This window comes from Pipra filicauda, unplaced genomic scaffold, assembly GCF_003945595.2.
Source record: "Pipra filicauda isolate LSUMZ 115617 unplaced genomic scaffold, ASM394559v2 scaffold682_size158433_pilon, whole genome shotgun sequence".
Classification (NCBI taxonomy): Eukaryota; Metazoa; Chordata; class Aves; order Passeriformes; family Pipridae; genus Pipra; species Pipra filicauda.
This window is the reverse complement of record NW_024104845.1, coordinates 72,681-97,541: the sequence shown is the minus strand read 5'-3', so window position 1 is coordinate 97,541 and position 24,861 is coordinate 72,681. Positions and strand designations below refer to the sequence as shown.

Sequence of the window (24,861 nt, the reverse complement as noted above, 5' to 3'; positions counted from 1 at the left end):
ATGGGTTTTGTCCCCACATTTCAGCCTCAGGCCCGTCAAGGACAAAAAGGTGCCCCTGGGGGTCACCGGGCTCGTCACGGGGCTGCTCCTCACCATCACTGCCCTGGGGGAAGTGGCTGAGGCTGGAGGAGCCACCCCAGAGCCTCCTCCTGCACAAACCCCCTGAAAGGAGTCACCCACACACATATGTTAAAGTTTAATTAACATTATCATATTAGATCAGTATTTTGTGTAACAATAATAATAGATATGATTGTATTTCCAACCTGCTTTTAACCAGCAGCAAAGCACAAGGATGGAAGGATGGGATCTGCCTGGAATTTGTAGGGGGCTCGTTAATTTTGGGGGGGTTCCGGCAACTTTTTTGGGGTGTTTCTGGCAGCTTTTTGGGTCTCAGCGCTGCTCCCATCCCACCTCAGAGGGGGGAGAAGAGCAGAGCTGGTGAACCAGGAAACACAGACCTGGTTGGGTTTGGCTACAAAACTCCCCCTTGGCTGGTTTGGCCTTTCTAGAGGCGACTTTGCAGCAGATCCCTGTGGATTTGTGCTCCTGGGAATGCTCAAACACCACAGGAAACATCTGCGATGGGAATGCTCAAACACCGAGGATTCTTGGGCCAAAAGGAGTCTTTTAAGGAAGAAATCTCTTTTCCATGCTTCCAGCATGATCCCACTTGCTCATGGCCACTCCCAGTTACTCCCAGTGTGGTCCCAGTGGCTCCCACTATGATCCCAGTCACCTCCAGCGTGATCCCACTTGCTCCCAGTATATCCCAGTTGCGCCAACATGGTCCCAACTGCCGTCAGAATGCTCCCAGTCACTCCCAGTATGACCCCAGCCACCCTCACTGTGGGCCCAGCATGGTCCCAGATGATCCCAGTTGCCTCCAGCACAGATCCAGTCAAACCAAGTATGGTCCCAGTCTTCCCCCAGCATGGTCTCAGTCAATCCCAGTTGCCCCCTTGTACATCCAATCACTCCCAGTTGCTCCCCGCAGTGTCAAAGTCACTCCCAGTGTGGTCCCAGTCACCTCCAGAATGGTTGCAGACTCTCCCAGTATATCCCAGTTACCCTCAGCATGCTCGTAGTCATACCCAGTTACTTCCACTTGCCCCAGGATGCTTCCAGTTCCCATCAGGACGATCCCACTCACTCCCAGTCTATGCCAGTCTCCTTCAGCATGCACCCTGTCACTCCCAGTTACTCCCAGTTCCACCATACTTCCAGCATGGCCCCATTGGCTCCCAGTTCCCCCCTGAATAGTTCCAGTCACTCCCAGTATGATCCTGGGCACTGACAGTCACTCCCAGGATGGTTCCAGTATGGTCCTAGTCACTCCCACAGTGATCCCAGTCACTCCCAGTCACTCCCAACTGGATCCCAGTTGTCCGTAAGGTGGTCCCAGTTGCTCCCAGCCCCCCCCGGATGGTTCCTTTCCCTCTCAGGGACTCCCACTCTGAGTCCAGTATGGCCCCAGGCACTTTCAGTCACTGCCTGGACGATGCCATTTGCCCCTGCATGGTCCCAGTTGCTCCCAGTATGATCCCACTATGAGTCCAGTCACCTCCAGTATGATCCCAGGAACTTCCAGACACTTCCAGTGGATTCAGTGAATCCAGTTGGATCCCAGTCATTCCCAGTATAGTTGCAGTCCCTCTCACATACTCTCAGTATTATTGCAGTCACTCCCAGGATGATCCCAGTATGAACCCAGCCCGGGCCCAGCTGCTCCCACTATGATCCCAGTTGCCCCCAGTGTGGTTCCAGTTGCTCCCATTCACCCCTACTATGGTTCCAGTAACTCCCAGTATGATCCCAGTCATTCCCAGTACAATACCACTCTATCCTAGGAGAATCTAAGTTACCCCCTGCATGGTCCCAGTTGCTCCCAGTCACCCCACTACAGTTCCAGTCCCTCCCAGTATGATCCCTGTCACTGCCAGTCTCTCCCAGTCTCTCCCAGTCGATCTCAACATGCTCCCAGTCACACCAATTATGCTCCCAGTCAGTCCCAGTGTGGTCCTGGTCACTCCCAGCATGATCCCAGTTGCCCCCAGTGTGGTTGCTCCAGGATGGATCAGGAATGGGGACCACCTGGAGTTCCCCCGCGTCACCCCCTTCTGCGGGGGCTCTGGGGGGGCACCTGCACCCCAACACGGCACCCAGCGCTCCCCAAAAGGGGCCGGGACCCCCCGACACCGCCCCACAGACCCACAAGGACCCCCCAACCCGCTCAGACCCCGCCCAGAGCCCCCAAAGCCCAACTATGGGGAGACCTTTCTGGGCACTGGGGGTGCCGGGAGCCCCCCCGGCTGCGGGGGCAACTCCTCCGTGTGCAGGCAGAGCCGCAGCGCCCAGCGCTCCCCACCTCGAGCCCACCGGCGCCCCCCCCTCGCCCCCAGCGCCCCCCGGGACGGCAATTTGGGCAGGGGGGAGGGGGGGGCGCCCAGGCCGGGCCCCCCCGCGCTGTCCCGGCCGTGGCGGCTGCGGCGGGGGCCGAGTGCGGGCGGGAGCGGCCAAGAGCCCAGCGCTGCCCCATCCCGACCTGCCCCAGCTCCAGCCCTGCTCCTGCCGCGGGAGGCCATGGCTTTGGGGGCAAGGGGGGGGCAAGGGGGGCCCGAGGGGGGCCCGAGGGGGGCCCAAGGGGGGCCCAAGGGGGCTGGGCCAGGGGGGGAAGGGCTGCAGGGGGCGGATCCCGGAGGAGGAAACCCGCCAAAAGCGGCGGCCCAGCCGAGGGAGGAGCCGAGCGGGAGCACAAAGAAGAGCAGCCCAAAGGTCCTGGGGGTGGCTCGGCAATGGCGGGGGGGGCGAGAGCGGTTTGGGGGCCCCCCGTGAGAGCCGGGGGGGAACCCCGGTAGCCGCGGAGTGGGGAGAGCGGAGAGGGGCGATCCCGGAGCTGGGGGACCCCCGGAATGCTGGAGGGGGGGGAGCAGAGAGGGAGCGCCGGGCCCCTTAAGCGGGGGTCCCGGAGAGGGGGAAGGCCTTGGAGTGTGGAGAGGAGGGGGGGCCTTGAGGCGGGGTGGGAGCCGAGAGCGCCAAGAGGTTTGCGAGGGTGGGGGGCGAGAGAGGAGGGCCGGCCGGCCCCGGGAGGCAGAGTGGGGAGAAGTGAGCCCTGGGACCCCCCTGGCAACACTCAAGGGGACCCCGGCGAGTGGGAACCCCCCGGAGCCGCGGGACCCCCGGCAGCCCGGACAAGGGGGACCCCAAATGCAGGCAGAAGTGCCATCAGGCCAGACAGGGGTGTTATAGGTAAATGAAATTTAGGCTGAAATATAGCAGCAAAAGTTTATTCAAGATTTATATAAAATGCAAATAAGCAAAACAGCGCGCTGGACGACCAGGGGAGACCCCTGCTCCACTCGCGGCCCGCAAGCACAGTTGGCAAAAACAGTAACCTTTATACCCCTGTCAATTCCCTCCCATAGTCACTTGTTATCCCTCTATTGGATCCGAGTTCACAGGTCTGGTTCTGGTTGGTTCTTTTGCAGGCCCGCTTTAATTGCCAGGTACTTCCCTATCCATAATCCTCCATCCTTGAGGCCTAGTGTGTGGGTCCCTCCAGATGTCCATCTTGGATCCTCTTTATCATCCTCGTACTTGACCCTTTGATCCTTGTCCTTCCCTTCGTTACCTTAGGCGTACACTTTTAGACAAAATACTTTTAGAAAAACAAGATACAAAATACTTATTCAGTAAGGCACAATAATTTGTCTTGTCAGCTTAAGAACTGCAGCTGCAGAACTATCAGCCTGTAGTACTGACAGATTGATTAACCATTCTGCAGCTTACAGTTCTCCAGCCTTAACAGAACATTGATTACAATAACATATATATGGAAATATAACATGCAATACCATTGAATGAGTAAATTACTTTACTACTACTAATTTGATGAGTAAATTACTTTACTACTACTATTTATTTATACAATTCCCCCCCTTTTTTATTTATTCATAAATTTGCTCATCAAATCTCTTTACAGCTTCTTTGGCTGCTCTCTCCCTTTATGCCACAGCTCATATTTTCATAATCAACCTGCCCTTCCTTTTCTGTATTGCCACTAATGTTCTCATAATTTTGTTTCATAGTCATGAGCTGTATGTTTTCAACTCTGTCTCTGACGAATTTTGTTACTTTATTAAGAATACATGGGCCAAAGTAGCGGCTAGTAGCGTTATTAAGGTCCCTGCCGGGGTAGTCAGTAAAGTTGTTAGCCAAGGGAATTGATTATACCAAGATTCAAACCAACTTTGTTGTATTTCCCTTTCTTTTTTCCTTTGCTCAAGTCCATTATGTAATTCAGCCATAGAATCTCGAATGATTCCTGAATGATTGGCATAAAAACAACACTCTTCCCCTAATGCCACACAGAGTCCTCCTTGTTGTAAATACAACAAATCCAATCCCCTCCTGTTTTGTAAAACTACTTCAGAGAGGGAATTAAGGGATTTCTCAAGATATGAGATGGATTTTTCAATTCTTGCTTAATCTTCATCTACTGCAGCTCTTAGATCTGTTAAACCTTTATCATGCTTTACCGGAGATGTAATTCCTGTAGCTGCCCCTGTTGCTCCCAAGCCTAAAAGCATAGCTATGGTTAGAGTAATTGGCTCCCGCTTCTTGATTTTATGTTTATCTGTTTCCCAGTGTTCAAGGAAGGACTGTCTAGGATGGTAAAACATTCGAGGTACCACTGTTATTTGTACACAAAATTCGTCATTCTCATTCATCACTGATATTTCTACACAATGCTTTAGCCCAGTTTTCGAACAAGCCCACCATCCTCCTGTACTTGGTACACTCCACTTATGGCTCAATTGATGTGAATTTGTTATTGTGAAGCTGCATATGTCAGATTGGTCTGGGGGTACATTTCCAATACATGTCCCATGTCCACTTACCTGGGACATGGTTAGCCCAATTTCTTTTTCATGCCATTTACATTGTGCAGGAAGGTTTTCCTTGCTTAATTTAAAGGTAGCGTTTAATCCTATTCCCTCATAAAAAGGGGGCTGTACATCATAACATAACCAGCATGAATCAGTCATGTTCAGTTCTGTCTGATTAAGGGCCCTATAGGATGCTTCTGCTAAGTGCAATAAGGAGTCCTCCTTTTCGTACAACATCTTTTTCTTATTATGCTTTTTGGGATCTATGGGCTTAGCAGAAATTGAGGATTGTCCTTTATTCAATTTTCCTTTCATCTCCATATTGGGTCCTATTTTCTGGGATTCAGTGGCCACAGCTATTGATTGTTTTATTATTTTTATTTCACTTCCTGGATCTTTACCAGTTATATAGAATCTTACTCCCCAGGTTCTCCCTGTTATCCATCCTGAATCTTCAGGCCTTTTAATGCTTAACAACAGGTGTTTGCAATTAGTTGGAATTCAGATTCCTGAATTCTCAAGGTCCCAACCATAGGGAGGCTTTTTACAACCTTCGAGTCCCCACTGGACAGTGATATATTCATCAGGTACTTTAGGTTTCCATGCTGTTGCCATTGTTTCACAGCCCCAGTACCCACAATAGTTATACCCAGGATAATTGCACTCGGGTTTCCTTGGATTGGACTTGGGACACCAGTAGGAAGCAATATAAGGTAAGATCCAGAAGTTATAAGGCCCTCCAGGTTGTCTTGTTTTACAAGCAAAATCCACTGCCTTTACCAGGTCACAATTGTGGTCACATCAGTGGTATCAGCTATAGGCAAATAACTCCACCGTAGTACCTCTCTGCCTTCCCTTCGTCTACTCCTTTGCAGGGAGCAACGGGGTATCACTTCCTCTTGGCAGCAGAGATGTTCTTCAGGAGTGTGTATGTAGTTTTTAATTCTTTTTCTTCACCACTGATTGGAATTCAGAATGCTATTTACTCGCTAAACCCAGTCCAACTGGGGGTAAGGGTTCTGTGCATTGGTGTGCGAGTTAGGAGAATTAGTGCTTGTCTGGTAGAAGCTAAATGTGGGGACAAACTTTACCATTCGGGCATCAGTAATATACCAGCCTTCCCACGAATCGTGTTCCCAGACCGGGGTCCACTTGAGGAAATCTTCTACTACTAAAGGGTCATATCCTAACTCTTTACTTTTCCCCTCTAACTCCTTTATAAACTCTCTTATGTGATATTCTATTACATCAAGCAATTCTTGTCTCTGAACTTGTGCTTCTAAGTCTAATCGGGCTAAGCTTCCACCAATATCGTTTAATTGAGCAACTTCCAGTATGTCAGTGAATTGTACTTCAATGTTTAACACTTTTCTTATTCTATTCCACTGTCTCAGACTGTCTCTTAGTCTATTCCATATTTTTATGCATACATTGCCCATGTGTTTAATCTTTCGTTTTTAAATTTTTACTCTGCTTATATTTAGGACGAGATCTTATGATTATTAAACTCGTCAAGCACCCCTTGCAGCTCTAAATATCTCTTCCTGCTTGGTTTTCCTAGTTTCCAGGAAAACCTCGAACGACGCTTTTCTAATATTGCCTCCCAGTCAGCTTCATATATTTCCCAAGTCTCAGATACTAGTAATTCCCACCCACAAAATATTTTGCGGACTTCTGCTTTAGCTAACAGTTCTCTGCTAGATCCACCCCAATCGATGTCTTCAGTCTTATTCCTTCTACAACATGGGCAATGTGGATTTCCCTTAAGTGAAACACAACGCCACTGTCTATTACACTTTATACATTCACAAATCAACCAACTATAATGCCCGAAATAGGGATGTTTAACACAAGGTATTCCGAGGGGATTAGGAGGTTCTGGGAAATCAATTTCTAGTTCACAACAAAAAGGTAATACAATAGGTGTCCCAATTATCTTATACAACCCAGATCCTCCACTTTGATTAGGAATCCTCTTGTCTCCCCACGGCGGATAATGTGTTCTTCTTAACTTCTGTTCAGGGGGTATCTGGAAGAATTGATACAGACTGGATTTTATATCATTCTCATAATCATTCCTTTACTGGCCTTATTCTTTTTATTGTCATTCGCAGATCTCCGGGTGCGGAGGTCACAGTCCACTCAGGAGCATTCACTGGTCCCTTGACTCGTGAGGCGTGAGTCCACCCTCTTTCGGCCGTCCGGACTGCTGTGTCTGTGGTTAAGAGAATGATAAAAGGTCCCTCCCAGCGAGGGGTTAATGAGGATTCTTTCCATGTTTTAATTAATACCCAATCACCAGGCTGAAACTTATGTATTGTCATATCTAAAGGGGGTCTCTGTGCTACCATCCCCTTCTTTCTCAATTCTTTTCTCCTTTTCATTAATTCAACAATGTATTCTCTTAAAAGGACTTCTTCTGGTTTTGGATTTTCTATTGGAGTCCCAAAATCATAAGGCATTCCATACATCATTTCAAAAGGAGAAATTCCTGTATCTGTTCGTGGCTGGGTTCGAATATGTAACAAGGCTAAGGGTAAACACTTTACCCAATTCATTCTTGTCTCTATCATTAATTTGATCAAATGCTTCTTTATTTCTCCGTTCATTTTTTCTACTCTACCAGAACTTTGTGGATGCCAGGGGGTATGATATTCCCACTTGGTTCCAAAAAGTTCTGTTACTTCTTTAATTATTTTGGAGGTAAAGTGTGTTCCCCTGTCCGAGTCCACTACTGCCACAATACCATATCTTGGGATAATTTCTTCCAGTAAAATTTTGATTACTGTTTTAGCCGTACACCATGCAACAGGAAAAGCTTCAACAAAATGAGTAAGATGATCGACTAAAACTAATAAATATTGATATCTCCCTACCTTTGGTAATTCAGTAAAGTCTGCCTGTATCTTTTCAAAAGGTCTTTTAGCTAGTTCTCGTCCTCCTTGAACTTTTTCCCTCAATTGTCTTTTATTTACTTTTTGACAAGTTAAACATCCTTCAAGAATTCTTTTTGCTATTCCATAAGCTCCCACACAGGCAAATTTGTTCTCAAATTGATCTACTAAAGCCTGTGTTCCTCAGTGTGTCTGCTCATGCAGTTTCCTCATTATTTTCTGAGCAAGACCATTCAGAAGTACTTCACGACCGTCTGGTAATAACCATTTATTGTTTTCTTCTTTTGCTCCAGATTGTCACAGTTTCTCTTTCTCCTGTTCACTGAAACTTTTTGGGACATCTATGTCCTCCTGTTCTGAACTGGCCATCACTAATAAAGCTGCCCTCTTTGCTTCCTCATCTGCTAAATTATTTCCTCTGACAGTAACTTTCAGTCCCTTTTGGTGTCCCTTAAGATACACAATTGCAATCTGCTTTGGTTTTCTCAGGGCTTTTAAAATTTCCCGAATTAGAGTTTCATGAATAAGTCCCTTACCTTGTGTATTAATCAGTCCTCTTTCCTCCCATATCTTGCCGAAAGTATGAACTATCCCAAATGCATACTTAGAATCTGTAAATATAGTGCCTGCCTTTCCGTCTAATAGCTGTAATGCTCTCAACAGCGCATATAATTCACAAGCCTGAGCTGACCACGCCTTGTCTAAGGGTCCGGACTCCTGGACTTGAAAAGTCACTCCGTCTATTACTGCGTATCCTGACTTTCGATTTCCATTAACCACTCTAAACAAACCATCGATGTATAATTTCTCTCCTTCACTCAACTCCTCTTCCTATAAATCTTCCCTAATTTTTGTCTGAAGATTTATTACTTGTAGACAATCATGTACCAGATCTCCCTTGGGCTCTCCATATAAGCAGTGGGCTGGGTTTTGTAGATTTGTCACTTCTAGCTCCAGTTTGGGTGAGTGTAACAAGATGCTTTCGTACTTTAGCAACCGACTATCTGTTAGCCATTTCTCAGCTCTCTGCTGCAGCACTCCCCTTATGTTGTGAGGGGTGAAAACTTTTAATTCTCCTCCAAAGGTTACTTTTATAGCTTCCTCAACTAACAAAGCCATAGCTTGCAGACAGGTTGGCCATCCCCTACTTACTGGGTCTAATAATTTAGAATAATATCCAACTGGTTTCCTCTGTCCGACCCACGTCTGAGTTAAGACTCCATAGGCCGTGCCATTCTCAGTATTTACAAATAGATAGAAAGGTTTCTGATTATCTGGCAAACTCAGCACACAGGTGCATTCACCAAATCCTCCTTTAACTTTTCTAATTGTTCCTCGTCTTTGTCACTCCACTTTACCAACCCATCTTTTGTCAATTTTTCATATAAAAATTTAACTTTACTACTATAATTTTCAATCCATTGTCAGCACTACCCGAATAAGCCCAAGAGTTGCCTAATTTGTCTTTTAGTTTTGGGCATAGGTAATGACAAAATTCCATTTACTCGATCGGGGTCTAATCTCTTGTGTCCTCTACTTAGCCAGTGTCCTAAATGCTTAACTTCCTCCTCTGTAAATTGCAGCTTAGACTTTGACACTTTCAAGCCTTTTAAACTTAGAAAATTCAGGAGTCGAATGCTTTCGTCTCTGACAGCTTCTGACTTTTCTCCAGTCACTAACAAGTCATCTATGTATTGGATTAGAACAGTACCGTGGTGGGGTTCAAAAGATTCTAGCAACTGCTCTAAAGCTTGTCCAAATAAGTTAGGGGACTCTGTAAATCCCTGAGGCAGGATGGTCCACCTAAGCTGCTGCTTTCTATGAGAGTCAGGGTCTTCCCATTCAAAAGCAAAATAATCTGTCCTCTTTAAGAGGGCAGACCCAAAAAGCATCCTTCAAATCAATTGCGCTATACCATTTGTGTTCAGGGGATAGCTGATTTAATAAAGTATAGGGATTGGCCACTACTGGGAACCGAGTAATCGTCCGTTTGTTTACTTCTCTTGGATCTTGCACCAATCGATAAGACCCATCAGGTTTCTTTACTGGCAAGATGGGTGTATTATGTGGTGACATCCATGGTTCCAGCAATCCCTGCATTAGGAGCCGTTCTATAGTGGGCTTAAGTCCAACTCTTCCTTCATGAGGGATAGGATATTGCTTTACCCTTATTGGCTCCCCTGGATTTCGAATAGAGACTTCAAATGGTTTTATATCTAATTTTCCCACAGAATCAGGGGTATACCACACTTCAGGATTTATTCTTTTTTCATCTTCCGCTGTAAGGGAATATATTTTAACTTGTATTTTCTGCTCTTTCACTTCTAAATTTATTCCCAACTCTATTATCAAATCTCTCCCTAATAAATTATATTCAGCCTCAGGGGCCAGCAAAAATGTTCCTAATGCATATTTATTTTGGGCTTCTATTTCCACATCTTTAATTAGGGGTATTTTAAAAGGTTCTCCTTTAGCTCCTACCACTTGGACTGTGTCAGAGGAGGTCATACAACCCCAAGGTAGTTTTCGGACAGTAGATCTTTCTGCCCCCGAGTCCACTAGGAACTCGAGTTCTTGTTGCTGGGGACCTATTTTAAGTTTTATCAAGGGCTCGGTGTTCTTTTGTGTCCCCAGCAGATAGAGCCCCTGACACCTTCAGTCTTCTTTAAAAATCTGCTCATCCTGCAGTCTTTTTCTGCAGTTTCTTTTTATATGTCCTTTTTGCCCACAATAGTAAGACTCTAATTCACTTAGGTTTGGTCTATCATGTCCTTTTGACAATTCACATCTATCAGATCCACGAGGGATCCTTCGTCTCTGGTCTCTGTTTCCCCTCTGTCCTTCTCATATAGCCGCCGCCAAAATCTTTGTCTGCCTCCTTTGCATTTCCACCTGCCTCCTTTGCATTTCTTCCTGTCTTTTCTGTAATTCCTCCTGTCTCTCCTCCTGTCTTTTCTGCATCTCTTCTTCTTTCCTTTGTCTTTCTTCCTCCTTTTCTTCATCTCTACGTACGTACACTCTCTGAGCTTCCCTTAGCAACTCATCCAAACCCTTAACCTGCCAATCGTCACTCTTTTCTAACTTCCTCCGAATATCCTCCCACGATCCCTGCACAAACCGCATCTTAAGCATAGCTCCCCCCATCACATCATCCATTGGATCCAAGCCAGAATAAAGCTGAAAGCTTTTTCTTAATCTTTCCAGCCAATCCGTAGGTGATTCATCTTTTTTCTGATATTCTTTAAAGGCTTTATCTATATTCTGTCCTCTAGGGACTGCTTCCCTTATACCCTGGACTATGATGGTCCTTAAATCAGCCATGTGAGCTCTATCAGCCGCTGTCTGGTTATCCCAGTTAGGTCTCTGAAGAGGCCATTTAGTATCGGCAGCTGGACCCTGCCGGTGTGTCTGGTCCCAGTGCCTCATTCCTGCTGTTCTAATCATTCCTCGTTCTTCTACTGTAAATAAGATTCCTAAAATCGCTTGCATCTCATCCCAGGTATATATATTTGGCCCTAGACACTGGTCAAATCTTTCAGATACTCCTATAGGGTCTTCTAACAATTTCCCCATCTCCTTTTTAAACTCCCTCACATCCTCTGAACTTAAAGGAACAGACACAAACCCTAGCCCAGCATCTTGTCCTCCCATTGCAATCTCCCTTAAAGGATATAACTGACCTTCCATCTTTTGTTTTTCCCTGGTTTGGCTTCTCATTACTCTCCTGCTATCAGCCGGTGAGGGGGGTGAGAGGTTCTCTAATGAAGGGGGTACTGATTCTGTTGGGGCAGAGGGCTGAAACATTGGTTCTGGAATGGGTGCAGGTGGTGGAGGGGGTGGGATATATGGTGGAGGGTATCTTTGGAAATCCTCCAGATCCCAGTTATTCTTTTTCTGCTTTTTTGTTTCCTTTAAAGGAAACAAATAATTTCTAGTATCTGATTTGATCCGTAATCTAGCATACTCGCTTTCTTCTGCACAAAACGGCTCTTTGTTATTTACACACAGATTTAAAGCCCGACATATCCAGTCTTCAAATGAACCATATACTGGCCAATACAAATGATCCTGTCTTATTTGCTGCCCCCCCCATACCTCCATACAATAATGCACCATCTTTTCTCTCGACTTTCCTTCTGTGGAGGGATATTCATTCCAATACCTAATCATAACTCCCAAAGGACTATCTGGAGGTATGCTCGGTAGCCTTGCCACTAGCTCATTTTCAAACTTTCTCCTATCCTGCGGGGTATCCTGTAGCTTTTCTTTAGGATCTCCTATTCCAACTCCCTCCCTAGGTTTCTCTTCAGTCTTAAGACTGTCCTGAACTGTTTTACAGCCACCCATGGGAGCAGAAGATTCACTTTTCTTCTATCCCATCTTCCGGAATGCCTTCACACACACCCACACCACTTGCTTCCCTCCTTTTGTGACTCGCTCCCTCGCAGGAATACAAGAACTGCACTACTAGGAGGCCCACAATCGCTTCGTCCCACTGGATGTCTCAGCCATTCACACTCCGGGATCCCCTCCCAACCGAAAGGGGCCGCAAATACTTACCCTCCTCAGGTAAGTCTTCGTTCAGTTCCTTACTGAATGGTCCCCGACCAGACAAGCAACCCCACTTACTCACTACTCCTGAGTAAGTCTTTATCTGGACCCGTGCACGGAGATTATGGGGAACGGCAGTGGTTTATTTGCTTATTTGCTTTTTCTAAATCTTTTCGGTCGGAATCTCAGAGTCTGTGCTGCAGGACTCCCTGCAGGACCATCCAAAGAAAGGGACGGGGCGCCCGCCCCAGAGGGGAGTCCTACCGCCCAGAAACTCTGATCCGAGTCAGTACGGCACCAAAAATTGTTATAGGTAAATGAAATTTAGGCTGAAATATAGCAGCAAAAATTTATTCAAGATTTATATAAAATGCAAATAAGCAAAACAGCGCGCTGGACGACCAGGGGAGACCCCTGCTCCACTCGCGGCCCGCAAGCACAGTTGGCAAAAACAGTAACCTTTAAACCCCTGTCAATTCCCTCCCATAGTCACTTGTTATCCCTCTATTGGATCCGAGTTCACAGGTCTGGTTCTGGTTGGTTCTTTTGCAGGCCCGCTTCAATTGCCAGGTGCTTCCCTATCCATAATCCTCCATCCTTGAGGCCTAGTGTGTGGGTCCCTCCAGATGTCCATCTTGGATCCTCTTTATCGTCCTCGTACTTGACCCTTTGATCCTTGTCCTTCCCTTCGTTACCTTAGGCGTACACTTTTAGACAATATACTTTTAGAAAAACAAGATACAAAATACTTATTCAGTAAGGCACAATAATTTGTCTTGTCAGCTTAAGAACTGCAGCTGCAGAACTATCAGCCTGTAGTACTGACAGATTAATTAACCATTCTGCAGCTTGCAGTTCTCCAGCCTTAACAGAACATTGATTACAATAACATATATATATAGAAATATAACATGCAATACCATTGAATGAGTAAATTACTTTACTACTACTACTTATTTATTACAGGGGGGACCCCCCTAACCCCAGAGAGCAGAGAGGGGGAACTCCTGGGAGGGGTTTTTGGGCTGAATGTTGGTGTTTGGGACGTTTTTATGGACACAAGATGCCCAGTGAGTTCTAGAGCTGGACCTGGGCAGGAGGAACCCCCAAGGCAACGTGCTCACCCCTTGTTTTTTCCCCCCCAACAGGATTTCTGCTTCCCAAAGCTTGGGCGGATGGAGGAGGAGGCTACGAGGAAGAGGAAGATGCCGTGGGCCCCCCAGGCAGGTGAGGAGGAAGTCAGTGCCCCTTTGGGTCGGTCTTTTGTGGCCGTCCTGCCGGGGCCGGAGTTGGGGGGATGTCCTTGGGCTTCCCTGTGGGCCGGAGGCAAATCCCCTGTGTGTCCTTGTTGCTTCCTGCCCCAGGCCCCGAGGTGAGGCCGGAGAGCGCGGAGGACAAATCCCGGCAGCAGAGCCTGGTGGGAGAGGCCGTTTTGAAGGGCTCCCCGGCGCAGGAAGGCAGCGGGGAGGAAAAGGGCCGGAGATGCCCCCGCAGGAGGGGCTCCAAAGCCAGCCCAGGGGGCTGTGAGGAGGAAAGAGCCAGCGTGTGCCACGAAGGCGGCCGGAGCTTGATGTGGAGCTGCGAGCTGGTGGTCCCTGAGCAGCCTCCCAGCAGGGAAAAACCCTTCAGCTGCTTGGAATGTGGGAAGAGCTTCAGGACGAGCACCAACCTCCTCAAGCACCAGCACATCCACAGTGGGGAACGGCCCTACACGTGTGGGGAATGTGGGAAGAGCTTCAGGGACCGCTCCACCCTGCACCGCCACCAGATGATCCACACTGGAGAACGGCCCTACGAATGCTTGGAATGTGGGAAGAGCTTCAGGGACAGCTCCACTCTCCTCACCCACCAGCACATCCACACTGGAGAACGGCCCTACACGTGTAGGGAATGTGGGAAGAGCTTCAGGAGCAGGTCTGCTCTCTGCACCCACCGTCGCATCCACACCAGGGAGAGGCCCCACAAGTTTGGAGAGTGTGGGAAGAGCTTCACCCACAGCTCTGTCTTGACCTCCCACCCACGGACCCACCAGTAATGGAGGCCCCGAGTGCCCCGACTGCAGGAAGAGCTTCGGCCACTGCTCCAACTCCATCAACCATCGGAGGACCCGCGTTGGATGATCCACAGGGACCCCCGTTGGGCACAGACCTGGTGACCAACATTCCTGGTGACCCGTGTTTAGCAGAGACCTGGTGCTGGAATAGAGTTCAAACCTGGAAGAAGAATAAGGACTGGCACATCTGATGAGAAAGAGAAGACTCCAGTTCCCGGATAACATGAAGGTCAGGATGGTCTCCTCTTGATGGAAGGGTATGGACAGACTGCTCTTAGACCAATGTGATCAGGCAAAATGTCGGGTTTATTAGGAAAAAGACAGATTATATAGTGGTAATGACGCTCAGCTTCTTGTTCACACTACATTGGTTACATAAGGAAAATATGCTCTGCTGTCCACTGCTAATTGGACCACAACAGGTGGTCATAGGAGATGAGAAAACTTTATTCACCTGCCAAAAACTCCTCCTTGGCATCTGACATGAATCCACCTTTGTTCTAACTTTAGCTCGAGTAGCCATCTTAGTGGCGCAGTAATTTTTACTATCTGCACCCAGCCATGCCAGGGGAGAAATCACAGAAATGCAACAGAAACTGTTCACACAATTTCTGACCTACGACAAATCCCCTTTTTGGTTTTTGAGCAGTTTATTTTGCATTTCTGTGTCACTCTTTATTGTACCAATAACATATCAATAAACAAGATTACATATAACAATAATAGTACATTAACAAACTTAACAACTTAATAACTTCAAGGTTTGTGCTCTTAAATTTTACTTAACAGTGCTTCTAAATATAAAACTTATTCTTAAAACCTTTTATTCAATATAGAACACTTCTACAAATGGAGCTCCATTCAATATCACACACATACATGCATACATTTTCATCCATTCACTTTCATTCGGTGGCCACCAATTAAACACACATTCACACAAACATACTTTTGAGTTCCATTTCACCATGTTCTATAGGATAAAAAGCCATAATTCTCTAATACCTTATAATGTTAAAGCTTCTTATAAACTTTCCTTCACCAACACCCAGTGAATAATTCAAAATTCATACAAAACACTCTCTTAAATTCTTAACCTCTATAATTATGTGCTTTTTAAACTTATGTGCCTTAAAAATATATAAAAAATTGTGCTCATAATACCAAAAATTTTGCTCTTGTAATACTGAAAAACTATTATATACAACAGCTTCTGATAGTGCTACTGTTACCTACAGGAAGAGCATTAACCCTGTTCTGAAGAACCAGCTTCTTTCCAAGGTTTTACCCATCGTGCAGGTAGCCAGCGAACACCTGTATCTGTTAAGAGACAAGCATAGCCTCTTCCAGTCATCTTCGCTTCTGCAGGCCCTTTCCATTCCCCTGTCTGTGGATCCTTCTATTGCACCTTGATTATTGCTTGTTGACTTACCAGACCCGACTGCAAGGAAGTGTTATGAATAACAATGGGAGGGTCTGTTCTATTACCCGTCAACCGCAAGAAATTCAGCACATATAACACTTTTGCAAGTCGGTCATGTGGACTGGCTAGCTCTTCTCCCCCCTTCTGTTTTTGCAAAAGTGTTTTCAGAACTCCGTGAGCTCGTTCAATAATAGCTTGACCTGTAGGAGAGTGAGCTATACCAGTAACATGAGAAATACCCCAATTCATACAGAACCTTCGGAAACGTTGTGAGGTATAACCAGATCCATTATCAGTTTTAAGTTCTGTGGGGATCCCAAGGGCTGCTATGCATGCATGCATATGATGAATGACACATTTGGCACCTTCCCCAGCCTGGGCAGAGGCCCACATGGCATGAGAAAAGGTATCAATGCATACATGCACATATTTCAACCTCCCGAACTCAGCAACATGAGTGACATCCATTTGCCAAAGCTGCAATGCTTGTAGCCCCCGAGGATTGACTCCCAAGCCAATGCCCAGCCCGTTCTTGTGACAGGCTGAACAGGCCTGTACAATCCCTCGTGCATCTGAGGAAGTGAGCCCAAACTGCCTGGCTAATACATCTGCAGACTGGTGAAAAAATTCATGAGACAGAACTGCTTGCTGAAACTTATTTACTGCAGGACCAGTCCATGCAGGTGTTACTAATTTATCTGCTCTATCATTTCCAATTGCTAAACCACCATCTAACTTCTGATGGCTTCTAATGTGAGTGATAAAATAGGGCTGTGTGCGCTGATCTAGCAAATGCAGCAACTGTGTCATGAGTGCTGCTAAGATCTTATTTTTCAGGGTTTTGACCATTGCCCGTTCGATTCGCTGTACTGTACCTACTACATAAAGTGAATCTGAAACTACATTAACAGGTTCTTCCTTCCAGAAGTTCAAGGCCCACACTACACCTCTCAATTCAAGGGTTTGCAGTGTGTCACCTGAAACACCTGGAAGCAGTTTATGCAGTCATACCCAGTTACTTCCACTTGTGTGTGTGTGTGTGTGTGTGTGTCTGTGTCTGTGTGCGTGTGTGTATCTGTGTGTGTGTGTGTGTGTGTCTGTGTGTATCTGTGTCTGTGTGTGTCTGTGTGTGTCTGTGTGTGTTAGAGGCTGCCGTGGTGGGTGTTGTCCAGCAGGGGGCGCTGTTGGTCAGGACCTGGAGATTCCCCCAAAGCGAGGAGGGAAAAGGGAAAAGGGGAAAAAGAGAAAAGGAGGAATAGGGGGAAAGGGGAAAGGGAAAAGGCGAAAGGGGGGAAAAGAGGAAAGGGGAAAAAGGGAAAGAGGAAAAGGGGGAAAGGGGAAAAAGGAAAAAGGGGGAAAAGGGGGAAAAGGGAAAAATGGGAAAAGAGGAAAAGGGGAAAAAGGGGAAAACGAGAAAGAGGGAAAAAGAAAAAGGGGGGAAGGGGAAAAGTGGGAAAAGAGGAAAGGGAGGGAAAGGGGGTTCTTCCCACGAAACTCCCACCGGCTGTGGCTGGCTGTGGCCAGGAATTCCCCCTTTTGGCCGATGAACACACGTCACTGCCAACACAGGAGCGGAGGAGGGAAAGGGCGACCTCCTCCCCAAAAGGTTCCTCTCTAGGGGGGGTCAAACCTGTCCCATGAAGTCCGAGCAGGTCCGGGCTGGGGGCAGAACAGGGCGCAGGAAACGAAGGCAAACAGGAACCAGCAAACAGCCAGATGAGCAGGCCGAGAACAAAAGGACCTCGGAGCCTCTCCAACACACCCCTTGCCTGAGTTAAGGCCAAAGGGAAGGACCTTGCCCTTTGCCCAGGAGAAAGCAAAAAACTCCACCCCCCCAGAGCCTTCTGAGGGCTCCCAACCTGCAATGTGGGCTGGGCCAGTTCTTTTGTGGGTGTGAGTCACCCAAGGCAAAGCCCCCTCCCCCATTCAACATCTTTCTTTTCCAGTGGGGCAGGGGAAGGAAAAATTCCTGCTTGGTTTTTCAGAACAAGTAAAGCTATGACAGGGATCCCCTCCCCCCTGCCCTCACTGCCCCCAATAACAGGGACTGGGGAGAACTGGGAAGCTTTCCTGGGAACACTGGGAGCAACTGGCTGGGGTCAGAATAAAAGCAGGGATAGGGGGGACAAACGACCCCCCAAACTCAGTGTGGGGCTGGACTGGGGGGTCCCGGCTGGGCCCGAGGCCACGGGGAGGGGCTGCGGCCGCCGGCGGCTCAGGAGCTCTGTGGGGAGAGAAAAGGGGGTGAGAGCATGGTGAGGGAACAGGGGGGAGACAGACGCTGTGGGCAAGGGAGGGACACGAGCCTCGGGGACCCCCCTTTACCTTCTCCCGCAGGTAGAAGCCGAGCCCCAGTGCCAGGAAGACCAAGCCCAAGACGAAGCCCCCGACCCCCACCAGGATCTTGCTGCGGACGGTGTCCGGTGGCATCTCTGGGGGGAGCCGGAGGGGTCAGCACCCCCAGAACCTCCTAGAGACCACCCAGGACCCCACAAACCCCATCCTAGTCTCTCCCAGCCCACCCAGGTGTCCCTGAAACCTCCTGCCAGTCCCTTCCCAGCCCCTTAAGGAATCCCACCAAGCCCCTCCAGACCCCTTTAGGACCCTCCAACCCCCTTCTCATCACCCCCAGAACTCCCCTGAACCTCTCCCAGTTCCTTCCCAGCCTCCCCACGACTTTCCAACCCCCTCCCGCTCATCCCAAGCCCCCCCAGCCTCCCTCCCCTCCCACCCAGGCTCGCCCAAACTCCCTCCCAGTTGCCTCAATGGCTCCCCAAGCCCCTCTCAGCCCTCCCAGGTGGGAGCTTGGTGGCACCAGCGGGGTGGAGATGTGGGGGGAGCACTGGGAGAGACTAAGATGGACTGGGATGGACTGGGAGGGGGCAAAAGGCCACGAGGTCAGGAACAGGGAGGGCTGAGGGGTCTGGTGTAATTCCCAGGGAGGGTTTGAGAGGTTCCAGGGTCATTCCTGGGGCAGGACCTGAGGGGACCCGCTCTACCCCACGCTCACCTCTGCAGTTGAGGATCCCCCCACTGTGGATTCGACCCCCCCCAGAGCCCCAGGGAACTGCTCCAGGGCTCCAGGGACACCCAGGGACCCCCATGGTACCCCTGCCCCAAATGGAGAACTGGAAATGTCAAGAATAAAAAAGTCACCCCCTCCATTAGTCAGGAAATGTTTAGAGCTCTTTACTAAAAGCATCCAGTTTAAGCATTGGGTCACCCAGTTTTCTTTCTGACAAGGCTTTGCAGGGGCTGCTTGGGAAAGGGAAGCCCTGGGGCCCCAGTGCAGATGGGGGGGCTGCACTCTGGGGGGGTCGGCCTTTGGCTCTTGGCTTCCAGGGGCCACCAGGAGTCAGTGAGCCGGGCTGGGGACGAGGGGCAGAACTGGCTGGGATTGCCTCTGGGGCCTGGCCCAGAAAATGGAAGTGTCCCCATGGGGGCAGCTGGAAAGGGCCCAGGAAGGAAATGCTGCCCCAGCGCAGGCTGTGGCAGTGGGGAGTGTGCAGGGGGAGGAGGCTGGGCCAGAGCAGGGCTGGGCAAGAAGGGCCAAGCCGCGGGTGGGTTCTCCCCCGGCCCCCAGGGCCCAGCCCCTGATGGGAGGGCCTTGGGCAGGGCCTGGGGCGACTGCAGGAATATCCGAGGCAGCTGAAGGGCCGTGCTTTTGGCAGGTGGGTTGACAGACCCAGCTCTCTGCAAGAGAAGTTGAGGGCTCTGAACCAGAGAGGGGATGAGAGCCGGGTACAGGCTTGGGAATTGCCGGGAGGGGAAAGGGATGTCGAAGAACAAGTCCCTCAGGAGAGGGAAGCAGAGAGGCTGTGTTTTGACCCCAGCAAAAGGGTCTGCAGGGCAGAGCAGAGAATATCCCCCACGTGAGATTGTTGTGCATCTCTCCTTGCAGTTCTGACAGACACTTCTCTTCAAAGGTCGTTCTGTGAGCGTCTTCTTGTTCTTTCCAGGTGGGATGCAAGTGGTGGGGTGGGCCTTTGGCACCGGAGGAATGACGAGCAAGGTGAGCATTTTCCTGCCAGTCTGAATCAGATGTTAATTTTGGTGGGCTGTATCTTTGGTGAATCTAAGCACATTCCTTGGCATTTGTTTTTTTTTCTGGGTGGTTCGCAACCTGAGAAGCATCAACAGAACGGGAAGGAGGTCCCTGCAGTAAGAGGTCAGTGTAAAGGAAGCTGAGAGGGGAGCTTTGGTGAGAATGTTGCCCTCTGAGGGGATCCGTCAGTGTGTGCCTTCCCTGGGTGATTTCTTTGCAGTGGCCATGCGTATTGCCAGGGGAGCAGAGCCACAGGCCCAGGAGCCGAGCAACAAGGTCAGGTGCTCTTGTGCTGGCCTGGTGGGCAAGGGCAGGGTATTGCAGGGCTCAGCAATGAAGCATTTCCCTCTTCTCTTTGGACGTGCCGTCCTGGTAGCCTTTGGAAAGAGATGAGTGTTGCAGGTGAGTCGGGGAGTTAACGAGGAGGAGCAGGGGCCCAGGGAACTTTCAGAAATGCCACAGAATGTTTTCTTTCCCTCTTCCAGGCGTGCCATGCAGTGAGAGTTGCAGGCTGCGACTCTGACCAGAGCCAGGGACTGGAGGACCTCAGAACACTTAGGAGATGGTGAGTGGTGGAATGGTTGGGGTTTGGCCGATGTGCTGCTAAAGTCCTGCATTGATTTTGGTTTTCTTTCTGGGAGCTGACGAAGAGAATAACCCAGCGACTGCAGCAACCTCTGAACCAACCAAAGGGACGATGGATTGACAGGCCGAGCTCTCTGAAAGATAAGTCGAGGACCATGAGCCAGAGAGGGGATGAGAGCCAGGTACAGGCTTGGGAATTGCCAGGAGGGCTTTTGAAAGGAGTGTAGGGGAAAGGGATGTCTAAGAACAAGTCCCTTAGGAGAGGAAGCAGACAGGCTGAGTTTTGACCCCAGCACAAAGGTGTGCAGGGCAGAGCAGAGAATATGCCCACATAAGATTCTTGTGCGTCCGTCTTTGCAGTTCTGACAGGCACTTCTTGTCACAGCCTGTCCTCTCCATTTCAGAATAGGCCCTGGCAACCAAAGAACCAACACCCCACACCATAGTGCAGACCAACCCATGTGCTTTGGGCCCTTTTGTTGTCCTATCCATTCTGGTCTATGCTCTCCATTCTGGAATGGCCTCTGGAAACCATAGAACCAAGCCCCCACCATGTGACAGTTCAACCCCATCCGTGTGCCAAGGGCTCCTTTGTGGTGTCACAGCCTATCCTCTCCATTCCAGAACGGGCCCTGGCAACCAAAGAACCAACACCCCACAAGGTCAGAATGCAGCCCCACCTTTGTGCCATGGGCCCATTTGTGATGTCACAGCCTGTCCTCTCCATTCTGGAATAGCCCCTGGAAACCAAAGAACCAACACCTCACACCCCCACAGTGCAACCCCACCTGTCTGCCATGGGACTCTTTTTAATGTCAAAGCTTTTCCCCCAGGAAAGAAAGCCTGGAACCTTCAGGTTTCAGATGAAGTTGGGGGGCCACCCTGGGCACTCCATGAGCAGCAAGAGTTTTCTGTCCTGGCACCTTTTGTCTGGCAGGAATCTTTGTCCGTATTCAATTTTGGGATTGGGACTGGCAATTTCAGCGCAGGGCTCCTGCAAGTGAACGACAGCCCTTCCCTCCAGGAAAGAAACCCCTTACCCTCGGTCTCTTCTCCTGTTCCCTAAAATACAAACTGCAGGGGATCTTTCTGGGATCTCTTCTCTTGAGAATTGGGAAGATAGACCCGCTCCCATGTTTAACACCTCAGGTAAAACCACCCTTTGAACACCTTCCCCAACCTTTCCCAAAGCCCAGATTTTACAGGAGTCCTGTAATTATGACCCAATCTCACCCAAGCCCACAAACCATAACAGAAACCTCTCAGCCTCACACTGCGTCTTTCCCATTGCTGTGCCTTATGTGCAGGCAAGAGACCTTAAAATCAAGGACCCAAAATTCATGGTCTGTTTTTTTCCCAGAAAAGAAGGCGTGGTGAACTCTCCAGGCCAAGGAATTGGAAGATCTCCCCAAAACTCCTTTGGTACACGCTGCAGGGCCAACGATTCCTCTGCTCTGCCCTGTCGGTGCTGCTTTGTCTCATCTGGGTCCCCAGAAACTGTCAGCGAAAGCCAGGGAATAAAATCTCTGAGCAGTTGGTTGGGTTCCAGAGGTGACCCTACTTCATTCAGCACTGAAGGGACACAGGAATTGCTCTCTAACACCTGTACATCAGTTCTCAAAACTTTTAACTCTTTTTACATTTTAGCAAACAAAGAAATTCCTGTCCCTGGGCTTAGCAGTTCTCTGCAGGAATTCTTCTCTCTTCTATTGGTTCTTGATTTCTCACTTTGCATGATACTTAGTCTACAGTTTTTGTCCTTTTCTTGTCTTTTCCCTAGATAGGGAGAGTGACAGTAACTGTCTGTGTTAGTTTTGTCTTTGTCTCTGGTTTCTCTAAGGGTCTTTGTGGTTTAGAAATTCTGCCTTCTTGATGTCCAGGTCTCAAAAATAGATTTCTCTGACCACTGATATATGGCAGGCCTTAAACTTTTACTTTGTTTTTCTAACAAATGGCCATGGCCCAGAACTTGTCCATCATCCATTGTCTATTGCCCCCATTCAATCTCCTGCCAGCAGTTTCTCCCCACTGCTGGGTGGGTTTCTTTGTCAAGCACTAGAACTTTTTGGGTAACAGGCCCAGTCCTGTTGCATATATTTCGTGGGGATCTGCAGGAGGGCATTGAGTCTTCCAGGAGCAAATTGGCAGAGGACCCCAAGTTGGCTTGCAGTGTGGATGTGCTGGAGGGGAGGAAGGCTGTGCAGAGGGACCTGGACAGGCTGGACCTCTGGGCCGAGCCCGTGGGCATAAGGTTCAAGAGTGCCTTTGGTGCCTTTGGGGCCTCTGGCCACAAGAACCCCCTGCAGCTCCAGGCCAGGGGCAGAGGAGCTGCAAAGGGTCCCCGTGGGAGAGGCTCTGGGGTGCTGGTGGACAGAGGCTGAACCTGAGCCAGCGGGTGCCCGGGTGGGCAAGAAGGCCAAGGGCAGGCTGGCCTGGATCAGAAAGAGTGTGGCAGCAGGGGCAGGGCAGTGATTCTTCTGCTGGACTGGGCACTGGTGAGGTCACAGTTGGAGTGCTGTGTCCAGCTCTGGGTCCCTCAGTTCAGGGAGAACCTTGAGGGGCTGCAGTGGGTGGAGAGCAGGGCAATGGAGCTGGGCAAGGGTCTGCAGTGCCTGTCCTGTGAGGAGCAGCTGAGGGAGCTGGGCTTCTCCAACCTGGAGAAGAGGAGGCTCAGGGCTGACCTTCTCCCTGTCCACAACTCCCTGACAGGAGGCTGGAGTCAGGTGGGGGTCAACCCCTTCTCCGAGGCAACAGGCGCTAGGACAAGAGGACACGAGGACCTGCCTGTCAGGGGCTGTTTGTCAGGGAGAGGAGCAGGACTTTTTGGAGAGAAACAGGGATTAGGTATTGAAATGGGCTGCCCAGGGAGGTGGTGGAGTCACCGTCCCTGGAGGTGTTTAAGCAAAGACTGGCCATGGCACTGAGTGCCGTGGTCTGCTTGACATGCTGGGGATGGGGCGTAGGCTGGACGCCAGTTGATCTCACAAGTCTCTGCCAACCTCATGGACTCTGGGCTTCTGTGCCAGGCCAGCCTTTGGGGACAGCATGCTGGTGGCTCCGAGGCTCCGTCCTTGCCTTGCCTTGCCCATCTCCTGGCTGCCAGGCAAGGGCCTTGTGACATCACAGCCTCTGTGGAACAGCGCGGTGGCTGAAAACTGTCAGTGCTGCGTCCCCGTGCCCAGAGCCTGGGCAGAAGTCGGCTGGCAGGGACGGGCAGAGACTGTGCAGAGGTGTCAGCTCGTCCCGCAGCAGCACGATGCCCAGCCAGGGCATCTCCTGGCTCCTCAGGCTCTCGGTGCTCCTGCTCTTGCCTGGCCCACTCGAGCCTTGCAGCCGTGCCACAGGTGCCATTGCTGAGAACTGGGGTTTTCCTTGGATGGCCCCTTGCCAGAAAAGGCAGGAGAGGCTGGAGAGAGGGGAAGGAGGGGGGTCAGGCCGCTGGGATGTTGCCGGCGGGCCGTGAGCCCAAAGCCAGCAAGGCCTTGGGCCCACACGGTGTCAGGGGAGGACTGAGAGCCCCCAGGGAGGAGGAAAGCTGGGCAGGCCCCAAGGCTGCTGGGCCTCTTCCTTGCCAGCCCTTTGGCCAAGGCCCCAAGGCAGAGGTGGGGCTCAGCCCCTGCCCAGCAATGGGGCACAGGCTGAGCCCCAGGGACACCAGAGCCAGGCGGCCTGAGCTCTTCTTCCTGCAGCGTCTGCCTGGGGCAGCCCAGCCAGGCCTGAGTCTCTGCAGGAGAGGCCAAGCCCAGCCAGAGAGGGCTCAGCCCTCTGAGGCTGCACTCACTGCAAAGGGAACAAAACATTGGCCCAGAGGACATCCTGCCCCCAAATGGAGAACTGGAAAGGTCAAGAATAAAAAAGTCATCCCTCTCCATTAGTAAAGAAATGTTCAGACCTCTTTCCTAAAAGCATCCAGGACTCAGGTCACCAAATTTTCTCTCTGACAATGGTTTTTCCATGGTTCTCCTCAATTCCCAGCCTACCCAGGATCACTTTTGGGGTCCCAACCTTCCCTTTTTCCCCCCCTTCCCCCACCCCTTACACATCATTCCCCCAATCCCCAGCCCCCTCATGCTCAGTTTGGGGGTCCCACCTTCCCCTTTTCCCCACTCTTCTGACCTCTCCCTCCCCTTTCCCATCAGTCCCCAATCCTCATTCCCCCTCCCCCTCCACTTTTGGGGGGTCCCACTCTCCTCCCACTCAGTTTGAGGTCCCACCACCCCTTTTATCCCCTCTAACTCACTGATCCCCCTCTTCCCAAGACCCCTCTCACCCGAGATCTCCTCACCTTCAGCGGGAGGGGCTCCCAGTAACACCAGTGCTCATAAATGTCACCCCAGAAAAGGGGTTAGGTGGGGTCCTGGGTGGGTTTGGGAGTTCCTTGGCGGGCTGTGGGGTGGTTTAAGGGGGTCCCAGCACACTTT

General features: G+C 49.9%; 2 long non-coding RNA genes across 2 annotated transcripts; both read left to right on the top strand.

The window, feature by feature from the left end:
• The first annotated feature begins 2,741 nt into the window (after positions 1-2,741).
• Positions 2,742-13,523, top strand: LOC114001394. Its single transcript, XR_005566266.1, has 3 exons — positions 2,742-2,775; positions 7,004-12,352; positions 13,483-13,523. It is a non-coding gene; the product is annotated as an uncharacterized LOC114001394 (long non-coding RNA).
• A 7,981-nt stretch (positions 13,524-21,504) lies between these two features.
• Positions 21,505-21,976, top strand: LOC120324738. The gene is made up of 2 exons (XR_005566265.1): positions 21,505-21,589; positions 21,801-21,976. It is a non-coding gene; the product is annotated as an uncharacterized LOC120324738 (long non-coding RNA).
• Positions 21,977-24,861: the final 2,885 nt, after the last annotated feature.